The sequence below is a fragment of the Sus scrofa genome, chromosome 6 (genome assembly GCF_000003025.6).
Source record: "Sus scrofa isolate TJ Tabasco breed Duroc chromosome 6, Sscrofa11.1, whole genome shotgun sequence".
Classification (NCBI taxonomy): Eukaryota; Metazoa; Chordata; class Mammalia; order Artiodactyla; family Suidae; genus Sus; species Sus scrofa.
The window spans coordinates 117,547,231-117,561,582 of record NC_010448.4 but is presented as its reverse complement, the minus strand read 5'-3'; the positions used below and the strand labels follow the sequence as shown (position 1 = coordinate 117,561,582).

The following is a 14,352-nucleotide window of genomic DNA, read 5'->3' as shown; positions in this document are numbered from 1 at the left end:
TCACTGAATGAGGAAGTATTCCATTTGCTTCTACTTTCTGGGAGAGTCTTTAGACAATTGTTATTTCATCCTTAAATGTGGTTAAAGTTCCTGAGGGTACACATATGGGCCTGGTGCTTTCTTTTTTGTTAAGTTATTAGGTACAGATTAAAGTTCTTTAACAAGTATAGACCTACTGATGTTATCTATTTCTCCTCTGAGTTTTGGTAGATGGTATCTCTCAAGGAATTAGTTCATTTCATCTAGGTCATCATATTTGTGGGCATAGAGTTGTTTGCAGTATTTTAATGTCCATGGAATTGGTAATGACGGCCTCTCTTTAATTTTTGATATTAGCAATTTGTGTCTTCTCTCCTTTCTTTTTTACACCTGGAAAGAAGTTTAATCAATTTTATTGATCTATTCAAATAACAGCTCTTGATTTCAATGATTTTTCTCTATTGATTATCTACTTTTAAATCATTGATTTCCTTTTTTTTTGGGGGGGGGGCCCACACTCTTGGCATATCAAGATTCCCAGGCTAGGGGTCTAATTGGAGCTACAGCCACCAGCCTATGCCACAGCCACAGCAACACAGGATCCAAGCCATGTCTGCCACCTACACCATAGCTCATGGCAATGCCAGATCCTTAACCCACTGAGTGAGGCCAGATATCAAACCTGCAACTTCATGGTTCCTAGTTGGATTCTTTTCTGCTGGGCCATGATGGGAACTCCAAATCATTGATTTCTTTTATTTTTATTATTTATTTTCTTATGCCAGCCTATACCACAGCCACAGCAACACCAAATCCAAGCCGCATCTGTAACCTACACCACAGTTCACAGCAACACCGAATCCCCAACCCACTGAGCAAGACCAGGGATCAAACCTGCATCCTCACAGATACTAGTTGGATTCCCTTCCATCATACCAGAACAAGAACTCCTAGCATTTCCTTTTGAATCTTTCTCAGTTTCCATTTCTCTGCTTACATCACCCATATGTTCTTGCACTTTGCCTACTTCTCCATTAGAATTTAAAACAACCATCATTAACATGTTAAGGGCTGTGGCATATCTGAGTCTGGTTGTGATGTTTGTTCTATCTCTTCAAACAATGTTTTTTGCCTTTTTGGTATTTTTTTTTGTTGTTAAAAGCCAGATGTGATGTTCTTAGTTAAAGGTTCTGACTTAAACAGTTTTTTGTTTGTTTTGTTTGTTTGTTTTGTCTTTTTTTTGCCATTTCTTGGGCCTTTTCTGTAGCATATGGAGGTTCCCAGGCTAGGGGTCTAATTGGAGCTGTAGCTGCTGGCCTACACCAGAGCCACAGCAACACCTTATCCAAGCCACGTCTGCAACCTACACCACAGCTCACAGCAACACCGGATCCTTAACCCACTGAGCAAGGCCAGGGACCAAACCCGCAACCTCATGGTTCCTAGTCGGATTCGTTAACCACTGTGCCACGATGGGAACTCCTGAAATAGTTTTTAATGTAAGTTTTTATGTTCTTCTGGCTAGGAGTTAGTCTGTGTTTAATGTTTGCTGTAATTGTGAGTGTCCGAGGCTAAAATTTCTTCTGGTGTCCTTGTTTTTGTCTCTACTGCTGTTTTTGGATTTTCCTAGAAAATTTTCCTTAAAGTCAAACCCACGCAGTTCTTTCTTTTGTATTTTCCTGTTATTTCACAGGAGACGTGTTGATTTAATGTAAGTGTAGGGAGAAGAATGCATTCCATAGTTGTAGAATTAGGTCTCAGCCTTTTACTGAGCTGTGCCCCTGCTCTGTGACTCTTACCAGTGTTTCTGTTGTTCTCCCTTTAGGTGAGGCAGAAAGGCTAGAGGGGTCTGGAGTTAGATGTTTCCTTTGCCTCAGGATGGTTAGGCTCTGGTAAAATGGTTTCCCTTGATGATAGGCTTTGGTAAGAGAACAGAACGCTCTGGACAAAATTAAATATGACTAGTTTCCCCCTGTGTCTCCATAAGCAAAGGGAATTTTTTCTGAGCTTTACTATGAGAACCCTGTAGGAATACTCACAAAAGTATCAGGTGCCCCTAAGGCTAGGTACTCTAGAGGTTTCCTCTCAGATTTGCCTAACAATTTGTTCATTGTGGTTTAGGTATTTTCTTCCTTGGTACTTATTTCTGAGGTTATTTCTGCTCTTGGGCTTTTGCTCCAACAGCTTCTGTATCTGTATCCACCTGTCTCCTCAGTTTTAGTGTTAGTAGTTTACCTTGCAACCTCAATTCTCTGCTAAATCCAAGGAGAGTTTTTTTGTTTTGTTTTTTTTATTTGTGTTTTTAATGTCCACACCCACAGCATATGGAAGTTTCCAGGGATTGAATCTGAGCTGCAGCTGTGACCTATGCCATGGCTGCAGCAATGCTGGATCCTTAACCCACTGTGAAAGACCATGGATCAAAGCTGTGCCTCAACAGTGACTTGAGTTGCTATAGTCAGAGTCCTTAACTTACTACACCACAGATGGAGCGCCTAACGACAGTTATTGATTTTCAATGTGTTCAGCTTCTGTAAGAATGGGAGTGATGGGTTCCTAACTTCTTACACACTAGACCAGACACCAGAAGTTCTCAACATGTTATTTTTAGTTATAAAAATTGAAAACATGTAAATATCCATTACCTGGAGAGTGAATAAATTATGCTGTATTTATATACTAAATTATCCAACAACAATAAAAGTTAAAAACTAATGAACTAGAAATTTCTATCTCAACACTGATGAATACCATAAACATTTTGCTGAGGGGAAACATCAAATTTCTTTTGATATTATTTACATAAAGTTCAGAAATATGCAGAAAAGTACTATGTAGTGTTAAGGCATACGTAAACAAGGCAACAGAAAGTAGAAAATACAAAGAATTGCAAAGGAATAATAAAGTCCCAATTCAAGTTTAGAGTCATTGGAGAAGAGGAGGGGCAGGAAGGGGGGGTTACACAGAGCTTCCACAATATTGGTAACATATCATTTCTTAGCCTTGACAATAATTTCGTAAGCAGCCTTTTATCTTAAATATTGCAAAATAAATGAACATCCATACTTTGTAATACAATATAGCCATTAAGATGAATGAAGTAGAATTATGTATATAGACTTGGAAAAATCCCCCAAACATCTTTTTAAGAAAGCAAATCATAAAACCATATGAATGAAACGAGCCCATTTGAATATGAGTATATATGGCTATAACACACACAAAAGTTTATATATCAAACTTTTAGTGACACTTACCTTGGAGGGGACAACTTTAATTTGAGGAAAAGAAACAAAAAAATTCATGTGAGACTTTGCCTGTTTATGAATTGTTTGAATACTTTACCAAAAAATCTACTTGTTACTTATGTAATAGAATAACATTGCTTCCCTCCCCTAAAATGTTTAAACTTTATATATGTTAATAATGTACGTAAGAGTAAGAAGTTAATGAGGAGGAGTGATAAGAAGAGACTGTGAGAGTAAATAGGGTAAGAAAAAGACTCAAAGCTTCAAACTGAAACACTCAAGTTTTGAGGTCCTGAAGTGAGGAATCCTCTCTCCTATAAAATTCATTGTGGTAGACTTGTCCAGGTAGAGAGAACTCGAGAGTCTCTGGGCAGTAAATAGAGTCAAGGGTGAGATGATGGTTCAGCAACACAGGAACTTGAGTTCTTTGAATAGCATGAAATTCCTGGAATAGCATCATGACACGTTTATGAAATGCCTAATGGTTTTGTTTTCTATGTATATTTATAGGGTATAATCATGAACCTCTGCCCATGAAAATCTCCTTCAAAGAAATTCCCAAAGGAGGGGATCTGCCATCTGAAAAATGTTTGCCTCACCTGTAGTTGGTTAATACATCTCAAAGAGACATTTATCCCATATTTTGGGTTTGCCTAGGGAAAGAACAGAGATAGCATAAGATAGGTGGTTAGACTCTTGAATGGCTGCTTAACATTTAAAGTTTTATAAGAGTTTAATATTCATATTTTGGAGATAGAAAATATAACCTTAATTTTTTTTTATTCAGCGATGTTAGAATTTAAATCAACTATAGGTCACAAAAATATTTTTGAAAATTAGTGGAAGAATAATGTTGGTCAATACTTTCATATTTCAAAGTTATGATGGTGGTGCTAGAATACTTATATTCAGTGATCATAGACCCAAAGAAAACCAAGTACAGAGCAAGGGACAAGTTAGAAACAGGTAAAGTTTCCATTTACATTTGTGAAGACTCTGTCTCTTACTATGTCTTAGTTATTATATTGAAAAGGGAGCAGTGATCTTCAGGATATACTCAGTACGAAGGAAGTGAAAGTTAGTTTGGTGTCTGTTTCTCCTGGGGCATTAAACAGTTCTTCCTTCATCCACAAACAAAACATGCAACCTTCAGAAGGCATGAAAACATATTTTTAATTTAGTCTGTAGAATATATTTGTTACAGGAAGTGGAATATTTTCAACAAAATTGAAAATGAACTGACCAGAGATATTACATAGACTATCCTGTTAGAAAAACACAGACCTCTGGGTCTAGTTTTCTCCTATAGATTACAAATAAAATCTAACAGCGCCTCTAGCAGATCACAATTATATTTCAACAGGAGGTTCTTGACAATCATACAGAAAATCTCCTGTGTGTTGGCATAATTTTAATTATTTTTTTCTTCTTTAAATCAAAATTATTTAAGCTAACTTAGGGTGATTTCTTTATGATGAAAAAACATCTATTCTAATTGGCTAGTCTTTCCCACCCATGCCCAAAGGTCTTTAATCATTAATATCATTCTTTTAACTATGATACTTTTTCTTAGCATCCATTTCCTTTTTTTATTGACTATCTGACATGGAAAGTCCATAAATATTAAGATATTAACATCTTAATATAAATTCAAATTTCATTTTTATTGATTATTACATTAGGAAAAATGAATTATAAGATTTTTTACAACTGAAATAAGAAGTTTTCACATTTTTACCTAAGAAGAAGATACAATTTATTTTCTGGAGTTCAGAGGGTAAATAAGAAAGAAAAGGACTGTGTGCTCTGTGTTTTGTAGAAATTATTTCTTCAAAGAAAATTACCTGTTAAAAGAAAATAAATGAGATTAAAATCTAATTTTAATAGTTAATAAATAGCAATTATTTGCTGAGAGACAGGCTCTATTTTAAATACTTTACTTGCATTGCATATTGAATCCTTTCAGTAGCCTTATGAGGCATAAAATTTTATCTCATTTTACTAAAGATAAAACCTGATAAACAGGGAACATAACTCACCCAAAGCACACAGCTATAATTGCAAAGACTCATAGCCAGTCAGTTTGGCTCAAGTTTGCCCTTATAACCTTACCATCATTGTTTCCAACATCTTATTCATATCAATGGTGCTGCTGTGTAGTATCCAGAACACACCCAGTATCCTTATTTATCTGCATCTGCTGTCAATAAAAAAAGAAACAAGCCTGAAATTGAAAATATGAATATCAAAGACAAACATGTGCCAAGCCTACAGTCCTGAGTCTTTCTAAAACCTAAAGTGCACAAAGAACAGTTTCCCCTTTATTTCTAGCCTGTGCAAATATAACCTTAGGTATTTTATAAATACATGTTTATATCTTTTTCTCTGACATATATGTTCTATAGTCTCTCTTTTTTGGCTTCTCCTGTGGCATACGGAAATTTACAGGCCAGGGACTGAACCCGTGTCACAGCAGCAACTCAAGCCACTGCAGTGAAAATGCCAGATCCTTAACCCACTACACCACAAGAGAACTCCTGTGCTATATTTCCTTTATGATCTTTTCATTCCCCACATAGTTCATTATTATTTTTCTTCCTGCCTCCCTACCAAGAAAGTGACTTTTATACTTTTGTTTCTTATAAAACATGGCCCTGTTTTCACATAAGACCCACTCTCCCATATAAGTTCGATAATGTTAACTTCTTACAGTATCTATGATGGGGCATATCTTTGGTTTGTCACTAGAGAGAATTTTCTTTCCTATGTGAATTCTATCTGCTTCTACTTCACATCTTTTTATTCTTCTCTCCCTATGTTTAACAATGGCAAAAGGTCAGGTCTATTTTATAGAAAATGTGTATTCGACACCTGCTGCTTTTCCTGATTTAAAAAATCAGCTTCTCTACAGGGTTTAAAAGAATTTTTGATGGAGACAACATAGATTCTTAGGAGAAATTTAGCAATGGAGGCATATTTTTCTCTTGGGTAAAATAACCTCTAAATTATTCTGTGATAGTTTTAAAATGTTACCTTAGGAATTCCCTGGTGGCTTAGCAGGTTAAGGATCTGACATTGTCACTGCTATGGCATGGGCTCAATCCCTGGCCTGGGACATGCCACAGATGCTGCCAAAAATAAAATAAGATAAAATAAAATCACAATGTCGAACATTAATAAAAGTTCATGCCAGATGAAATGGGAAGTCGAAGGTCACATGAAACAATACATTTAATAAAACTAATTTTGAGTTTCACAATTAAATCAGATGGTTATGAAATCTTTCCTTGAAAGATGGGGAGGAGAATATCAAAGATTCACATTTCACCCAAAATCCTTTCTCACGGAAAGTAACACATCATTACTGAGTGGTCTGCTACATCCATAAATGCCAAGTTGTGGTCAGTTTGTACCTTGGTGATTATGAACCAGCAAGGATGCTGTAGAATGAACTTTATCTACTGAAGAAATTTCAACTTGAATAGAATTAAAGAAAAGAAAGAAAATCGCAATTTATCTAGTGCTTCACTTGTGTCTAGTATTATCCTAGGTGTTTTCATATATTGTCATTTAGTTGAAATTCCCTCAATAGCTTTCAGCTGAAGGTGGTGATATTATCTCCATTTTCACAGATGAGGGAACAGAGCCTTATAATGCTTGACTTAGTTGGCAAATAGCCAAACTGGATTCCAATCCCTGCTCTAACCAACATTCAGCTGCTTCTAAGATAACAAATGTGAGCATCATTAAGGACTGACATGAAAGAATCAGTCATTAAGAATATGCATGCAAATCAGAAAAACCTTTGCTTCCCAAATACCCCCTCTCCTTTTGCTAATCCATCACATTTCAGAATTAGTGGTTTTTTTTTAATTTCCCTGGACTTAATATTTATTATTCACTCCTAAAGTGCAAATGTTTTAGGGATAAGAAATAGAATATTCCACAGCAATCACTGATGCTTTAGTATGAATAAGTTCTTAAGCTACTTTCTGGCTTACACATTATTTTGGCTTTTTTTTTAACATTTTTTTCAAAACAACTTTTAATTGAAGTGTAAATGATTTACAATGTCATATTAGTTTCAGGTGTACAGCAAAGTGATTCAGTTATACCTAGAGATGATCCTGCTAAATAATGTCAGAGAAAGACAAATATGCTACCACTTATATGTGAAAACTAAAATATGATACAAATGAACTTATTTAAAAAGCAGAAATGGATTCAGACATATGAAACAAATTTATGGTTACCAAAGGGGAAAGAGGGAGAGGGATAAATTAGGAGTTTGGGATTAACAGATACACACTACTAAATATAAAATAGATAAACAACAAGGACCTACTGTATAGCACAGGGAACTATATTCAATATCTTATAATAATCTATAATGGAAAGGCAATGTATTAAATTATTTTAGTTTTTAAATTTCTTGGCCATGCCCATGGTATTTGGAAGTTCCCAGGTCAGGGAATGAATCTGAACCACAGCTGCAACCTACACCACAGTAAGGAAACACTGGATCCTTCAGCCTGCTGCTGGGGAGCAAACTTGAGCCTCAGCAGCAACCAAGCCCCTGCAGTCTTACTCTTAACCCACTTTGCCACAGCAGGAACTCCCTGGAAAGGCAACTATTAATAGAAGAAAATGTAGAGTTCCCGTTGTGGCGCAGTGGTTAACGAATCCGACCAGGAACCATGAGGTTGCGGGTTCGGTCCCTGGCCTTGCTCAGGGGTGAGGGCTGCAGACGCGGCTTGGATCCTGCATTGCTGCGGCTCTGGTGTAGGCCAGTGGCTACAGCTCTGATTCGACCCCTAGCCTAGGAACCTCCATATACTGAGGGAAGCGGCCCTAGAAAAGGCAAAAAAAACCAAAAAAAACAAAAAAAGGAAGAAAATGGAAGAAAGGGTTGCAAGAGGGATAGATTGAAGATACACCTCAAATATCACAAACTGATAGCTACTTATAGCTACCTTGTCTGTGGGCAGAATATCATCAGGTACTTCTTTTTTTTTAATGATAGAAGAGTTATTTATTTTTATTAAAGTATAGTTGATTTACAATGTTGTACCAATTTCTGCTGCACAGCAAAGTGACACAGTCTATATATATATATATATGTGTGTGTGTGTGTATTCTCTATATTATTTTTTATCACGGCCTATATATAGAACTATACAAAGTTCCCTGTGCTATACTGTTTATCCATTCTAAATATAATAGTTTGCCTGGACTAACCCCAAACTCCCAGTCCATCCCACTCTCTCCCCCATCCCCTTGGCACTTTCTCAATGGAAAATTAGAAACAAAAAATACAGCTCTAAGACAACATCATTAGACTTCTTTATTGAGTTTATCGAGTTTCCACAGCTCTAAAATAGAAGAACTTTTTTTCTTGGTAGATGGCTAAGAAATGTCAAGCCTGTTTTAAATGGAAGTCTATATGTGTCTCCTCAGTTCATGTGAATTTACTTATCAAAGAGAAAATAGTCATTATCTAACCTTTGGAAAATCTCTAGGTTTCTATTTCTTCCACAAGGAGTCTTCTGTTGTTCATGCAAAGAAAACAAAAGACCCAAGTCACTTATGTGTTCCCAAAAAAACCCAAATAAATCCAAAAGCTGTAGTAGTTATTTTCACTTATTTCTAGGATGCATATTGGGTACTTTTCTTGTGTCAACTATTCTAAGAAGAAGAAAACTATAACTAGAGGGAAAGACAGTAAGAAGCTTTTCAACACTGGGAGGTAATTGCTATAAAGTTTCATAAATCAGTTTGATAACAATAATGATTAATATATGATGCCTCTAGGTAACTTTTTTTTCTATTTGGGATGTTTTCTGTGCTCTCCAAACACACTGATAAGTGTAATATCATAGAATCTTCCTAACATCCAAAATAGCCTGTCTGCAGTGGCAAGCAAAAAGTACTTATATATCATATCTCTTCAGCCCTTTGTGGATGTTGTAGCTATGTTTCCTGCTTTGTCAGCTAAACCCATGAAAGATTAAATGCTATGTACATAATAGCCAGTTAGCACAGGTCTGTCTTGGAGGCTGGCAGGTGTTTCCATGAAATTTTGCCCCACCTGTCATAGCACACAAGGAAGCCAGCACCTGGCAACCTTATAAACAGCACACTCTTTAATTGCTTTGAAACAGCACAAGCAGCAGCAGCTGCTGCCAACATTGTTAAGTAAACAACAGGTTTTGCACCTGCTGGACCAAAATCCTGACCTTACTATTGGCCAATCAGGTGACACCCAGGTAATTCGGGCCGGCTGTCCTAATGCAAGTGGCCTAGGAGATTAGTAGCTGTCTATCAGCATTGATTCTTTTCCTCAGGTGTGTAATATTTGCTCCCTGGTTGCCTCCGGAGGGCATTTAATTCAACCGCTCTGGATAATTAAATTTGCAGTTCTTTTTTGTTCTTCTTTCTTCCTTCCTCTGCCTTCTTTTGGGGATTATAACAAGGAAAAAAAATTGACTCTCATTTTCCATTTTCTGTGTAATCTACAATACCTATTAGAGAATGGGGGGTGGGCAATGAACATGCTACCACTGGCCACTCAAATATTTAAGCTCTCTGCCTCCATGACCAGAAAAATGAGGCTGTGGGGGGAGAGGGAGGGAGTGGAAGATTGGGGTTAGTAGATGCAAACTATTGCATTCAGAATGGATAAGCAACAATCACAGGGAACTATACCCAATCACTTGTGATGGAACATGATAGAAGATAATGTGAGAAAAAGAATGTGTGTATATGTATAACTGGGTCACTTTGCTGTACAGCAGTCACTGACAGAAGACTACAAATCAACTATAATGAAAAAAATAAAACAAAATTTTAAATGAAAAAGAAGAAAAATGAGGCTGCAATTACATATACTTGTTTATAAAAAGTCCATATTTGGCTTTTTCAGAAAAGATGTTTTCAGTAGTTTACAGCTTTGTATATAGGTTTCCTTTTATTATGAAGTAAAAGCAGGCCACTCAGTTTTTACCTGCTGAAGCTGGAGTGAAGTCACATTGAACTTTGCCTCCCACTTGATATCCACCCCTCTTTCACATCCACAATTCTGAGATTTGTAGCAAGATCTATTCCAAGTCTCTTTAAGAAACACAGTTCAGGCTTTGGGGAATACAGGCCAGAGAAATGGAATACAAAGGGACAATATGGAAACACAACCCCAGGGTATTCATAGGAATGTCCCCATCCCCACCCCTTGCTCAAGTCTTCCAAGAGCTCCAGAAGTCTCTCACCATTGGATTTGACTAAAACACACATGCACATCCTAATTCTGGGTAGGAAAACACAAACTACATAAGGCTAAATCACAGAGAAAATCACTTGATATTCTCCAAGTTAGCAGATGACCATGAACTAATTGGGCTTTGGTATGTATTTATTTGTACACAGTTTAATCCTTAGAATCAGTCTCCTTGTGACTTGACTATTTTTAAAGATGATAAAGGAAAGGGCTTGGTTTATCAGACCTACTACATGTTCAACAAGAAAAGCACACAACAATATAAGCTGAACCTTGAGAAGGAGAGATAAAAAAGAAGTATTGTGAATTATGGGTGGAAACATACCAGAATGTGCAATGTTTTAGGTTCTTTCATTTTCATCACAAACACACAGAAAATTCAACCAAGTAGAACAAAGATTGGATAGGCCTGAAGGCAAATGATTAAAAGTCTATTTCACATCCTAAAGCCAAATAAATGTTTTGCCTATGACTTGTTTATACCATTTTTATCAAAAAGAATAATGCAATTGTGAGCTAGCTCAAGGTTAAAGAATGTTTCCAATGAGGTAAGTTAATTATTTACTACTATTGATTTGGGAGGACCTTTCTGCAAAATCAAAGTATATTTCTTTTTCCATGTTAACATTTCTAAGATTTATATAACAATTCTCCAAAGTTATTGTTAAACCAAAGAAAAATTTTTATAGCTTGCATGAAGCAGCTGGTCAGTGTGCTATATCAAACACAGACATATTTTAAGTAAGGCAACATATAAATTACATGCCTCATGCATAATAAATGAAGCATATAAGAATGTTAAATTTCACTTTTGGACTTTCTCTTGGGTCATACTAACCACTAAAAGACACACAGTGTACAGAGAGAAATAGACTCAGAAATGTAGGAAGAAATCTCTAGGGTTCGTTAGATCTAATCTGTTGAAGTTCCAGAGAAGAATTAGAGAATTTTAGCCAAGATTTATACATTATATAAATGGAGTGTAAATAAGACAGTGAAAAAAAAAATCACTCCAACTTTTTCTCTTATTGTATCCTTACTTTTAATATCAACATCAAAAGGAAAATAGATACTTAAGATACAAGAAAGAGGCAGGTTTCATGATCTGGATTATAGTAGGACGGAAGTGGCACTCTTTATTCTTGAAAATTATAGAGAAGCATTTGAGTTATATAAACGGAATTTTATAATGAAAATTGATTGTCATAAATATGAAAGGGTGCATAATGAATGACATCTGAGTCCTAGAGTTTGGGAGTCTTGATATGTGAATCTGAGAAGATTATTTGGCCTGAGCATCAGAGCATCAGTAACAAACTGATATTCAAGGATTTATTGTATAAAATAACTAGTAGGGATGATGATGAAAGTTGGATGCTTATCTGTTCATCTCTATAGTGTGCCAATTTTTCAGAACCATGGATGTGACCACATCTTTTTAACATTAACAAAGCAAACAAAATAAAACTTCTTAAAATGATTACTATTAGGTCAAACCAGTCTCAAACAAAACAAAACAAGACAAAAACAAAAACAAAATAACTGATACTGCATGTGGGCAAGAAAGGTGGAGGCCAGGAAGGAGAGATCAATGAATAGAGCTGAGGGGGAGGCTAACTAACATCTACATAGAAAAGAAAGACCATCTTTTTTAAGGAACTTGAAATGCTAAGACTTCATGACTTCAAGACTTTGTCTTATACATAGCAGAAACTAAATACTTATTTGATTAAAATTTTTTATCAGATTCAATGAGTTATAATTTACCTACAAATACACATCTTAAATGTGTAGTTTATGAGTTTTAACAAAAGTATTCACCTATAAAATTACCTCCTTAATCAAGATATGGAATATTTCTATCACCCAAAGAAGTTCTCTCATACCAACAATTTCTCTCTCTCCTCCCACAGTTAACAGGCAAACTCTGATCAAAATTCTGCAACTATGTTTAATCTCACCTGTTACAAAAATTCATATAAATGGAAGCATACAGTATACATTCCTTTATCAGACTGCTTTGCCCAGTACGGATGTGATATTCATCTACGTGACTGCATGTATCACTAGTTCATTTGTTGTTATTGCTGACTAGCATTCCATTGTGTTAATATCTGTTATTCACATGTTAACAGATATTTAGTTAACTTCCAATTCTTGGCCATCATGGATAGAATATAAACATTTAAATGCAGATATTTGTGGCATGGGTTCCATCCCTGGCCCGGGAACTTCTCTGCATGCCGCAGGTGCAGCCAAAAAAAAAAAAAAAAAGTTACAAAACTTACCCTTAAACTCACCTAATTCTTTTATTTTAATTTTTAAAAAATGTTTTATTAGGCTATAGTTGACTTACAATGCTGTGCCAGTTTCTGCTGCACAGCAAAGTGACTGAGTCATACATATACATAATACATACAGTATTTTTTTAATATTATTTTCCATCATGGCCTATCCCAGGATTTTGGATATAGTTCCCTGCGCTACACAGTAGGACCTGTTATCTATCCATTCTAAATTTAACAGTTTGCATCTATTAACCCCAAACTCCCAGTCCATTCCACTCCCTCCCCTTGGAACCACAAGTCTGTTCTCTATTTGAGTCTGATTCTGCTTTGTATATGTTCATTTGTGTCACATTTTAGTTTCCACATATGTGTTGTCATATGATATCTTTTTGACTTATCATCTACTTCTTTTAAAGTATTTATACTACGAAGTAAAATTATCACTGCTTTCAGACCACAAAGGTAATCATTATTAGCATTTTGGTGAATATAGTTTAAGATAATTCCCTACTGGAAATTTTTTTTTTGCTACCCTTACACAGACATTGCCCTATGTCCATATAATCATATTTATACTTTTATTAAAAATTGATTAAGGCGCAGGGGAAATGAATCCAACTAGGAACCATGAGGTTGCAGGTTCAATCCCTGGCCTTGCTCAGTAGGTTAAGGATCTGGCCTTGCCAAGAGCTGTGGTGTATGTCACAGATGTGGCTCGGATCTGGCATTGCTGTGGCTGTGGCATAGACTGGTGGCTGTAGTTCGGATTAGACCCCTAGCCTGGGAACCTCCATATGCCGTGGGTGCAGCCCTAAAAAGCAAAAAAAAAAAAAAAAAAAAAAACCCAAAATAATTGATTAAACAACACATATTATCTATAACTTGTTACTGTCACCCTTCTAAATCAAAATATATAGGTTTTTGTTCTTTTAATTGCTATGGAGAATACCACTGCCCTGACAAATCACAATTTAGATTAACAGCCTTCTATTGATGCCATTTATGTCTTTTCCATTTTCATTGCATTACTTTTCTTATTATATCTTTAAACATTCCTAAAAAAGGATCTCTAAAACATAAAATATAGATTTTAATAGATAAAAAGGAAGTTATTCTGAGTTCCAGAAAAAAAAAATTGAAGCTATCTTATTTGATTTAATGGGTTTCCTTTCATGTGTTCTACCTGGTACTGATTCACATGAATGCATTAATCAGTGTTTATGTGCCAGCAATTAAGCTTTCTTTTTGGTCGAAATTTTTGGTTCCTGAAATATTTAATCCATAATCATCAAGGCTTGAAATGTTTCACTTAAGTGCAATGGAAAGAACAGGAGGTTTATTAGCCATAAGTGGCCATGAATCCCAGGTCAGCCATGTAGCAGCTGTGTGTAACTTCTCTGACGGTGTAAAGTGGGCACAGTGACAATTCCATACCTTACAGTTGTTAGGGGAATTAAATGGGAATGTCTGCTAGGCAATTAGGCACTTTATAGGTATATGCTCATTCATTTGTAGCAACTATCTTTGTCATCCTGAAATGTTGATTACAACGGAAAGAAGGTGAGAC

The 14,352-nt window shown here is 35.9% G+C and overlaps 1 long non-coding RNA gene across 2 annotated transcripts in view; it reads right to left on the bottom strand.

Annotated features, from left to right (window-relative positions):
- LOC102162836 overlaps nucleotides 1,396–14,352 on the bottom strand; it is a 34,023-nt gene continuing 21,066 nt past the window's right edge. For both annotated transcript variants that reach the window (XR_002345081.1, XR_002345082.1), the window contains 2 exons: nucleotides 5,340–5,427; nucleotides 1,396–5,071 (listed from right to left, as the gene is read on the bottom strand). This is a non-coding gene — a long non-coding RNA (uncharacterized LOC102162836). The remainder of the gene's footprint in view (nucleotides 5,072–5,339; nucleotides 5,428–14,352) is intronic.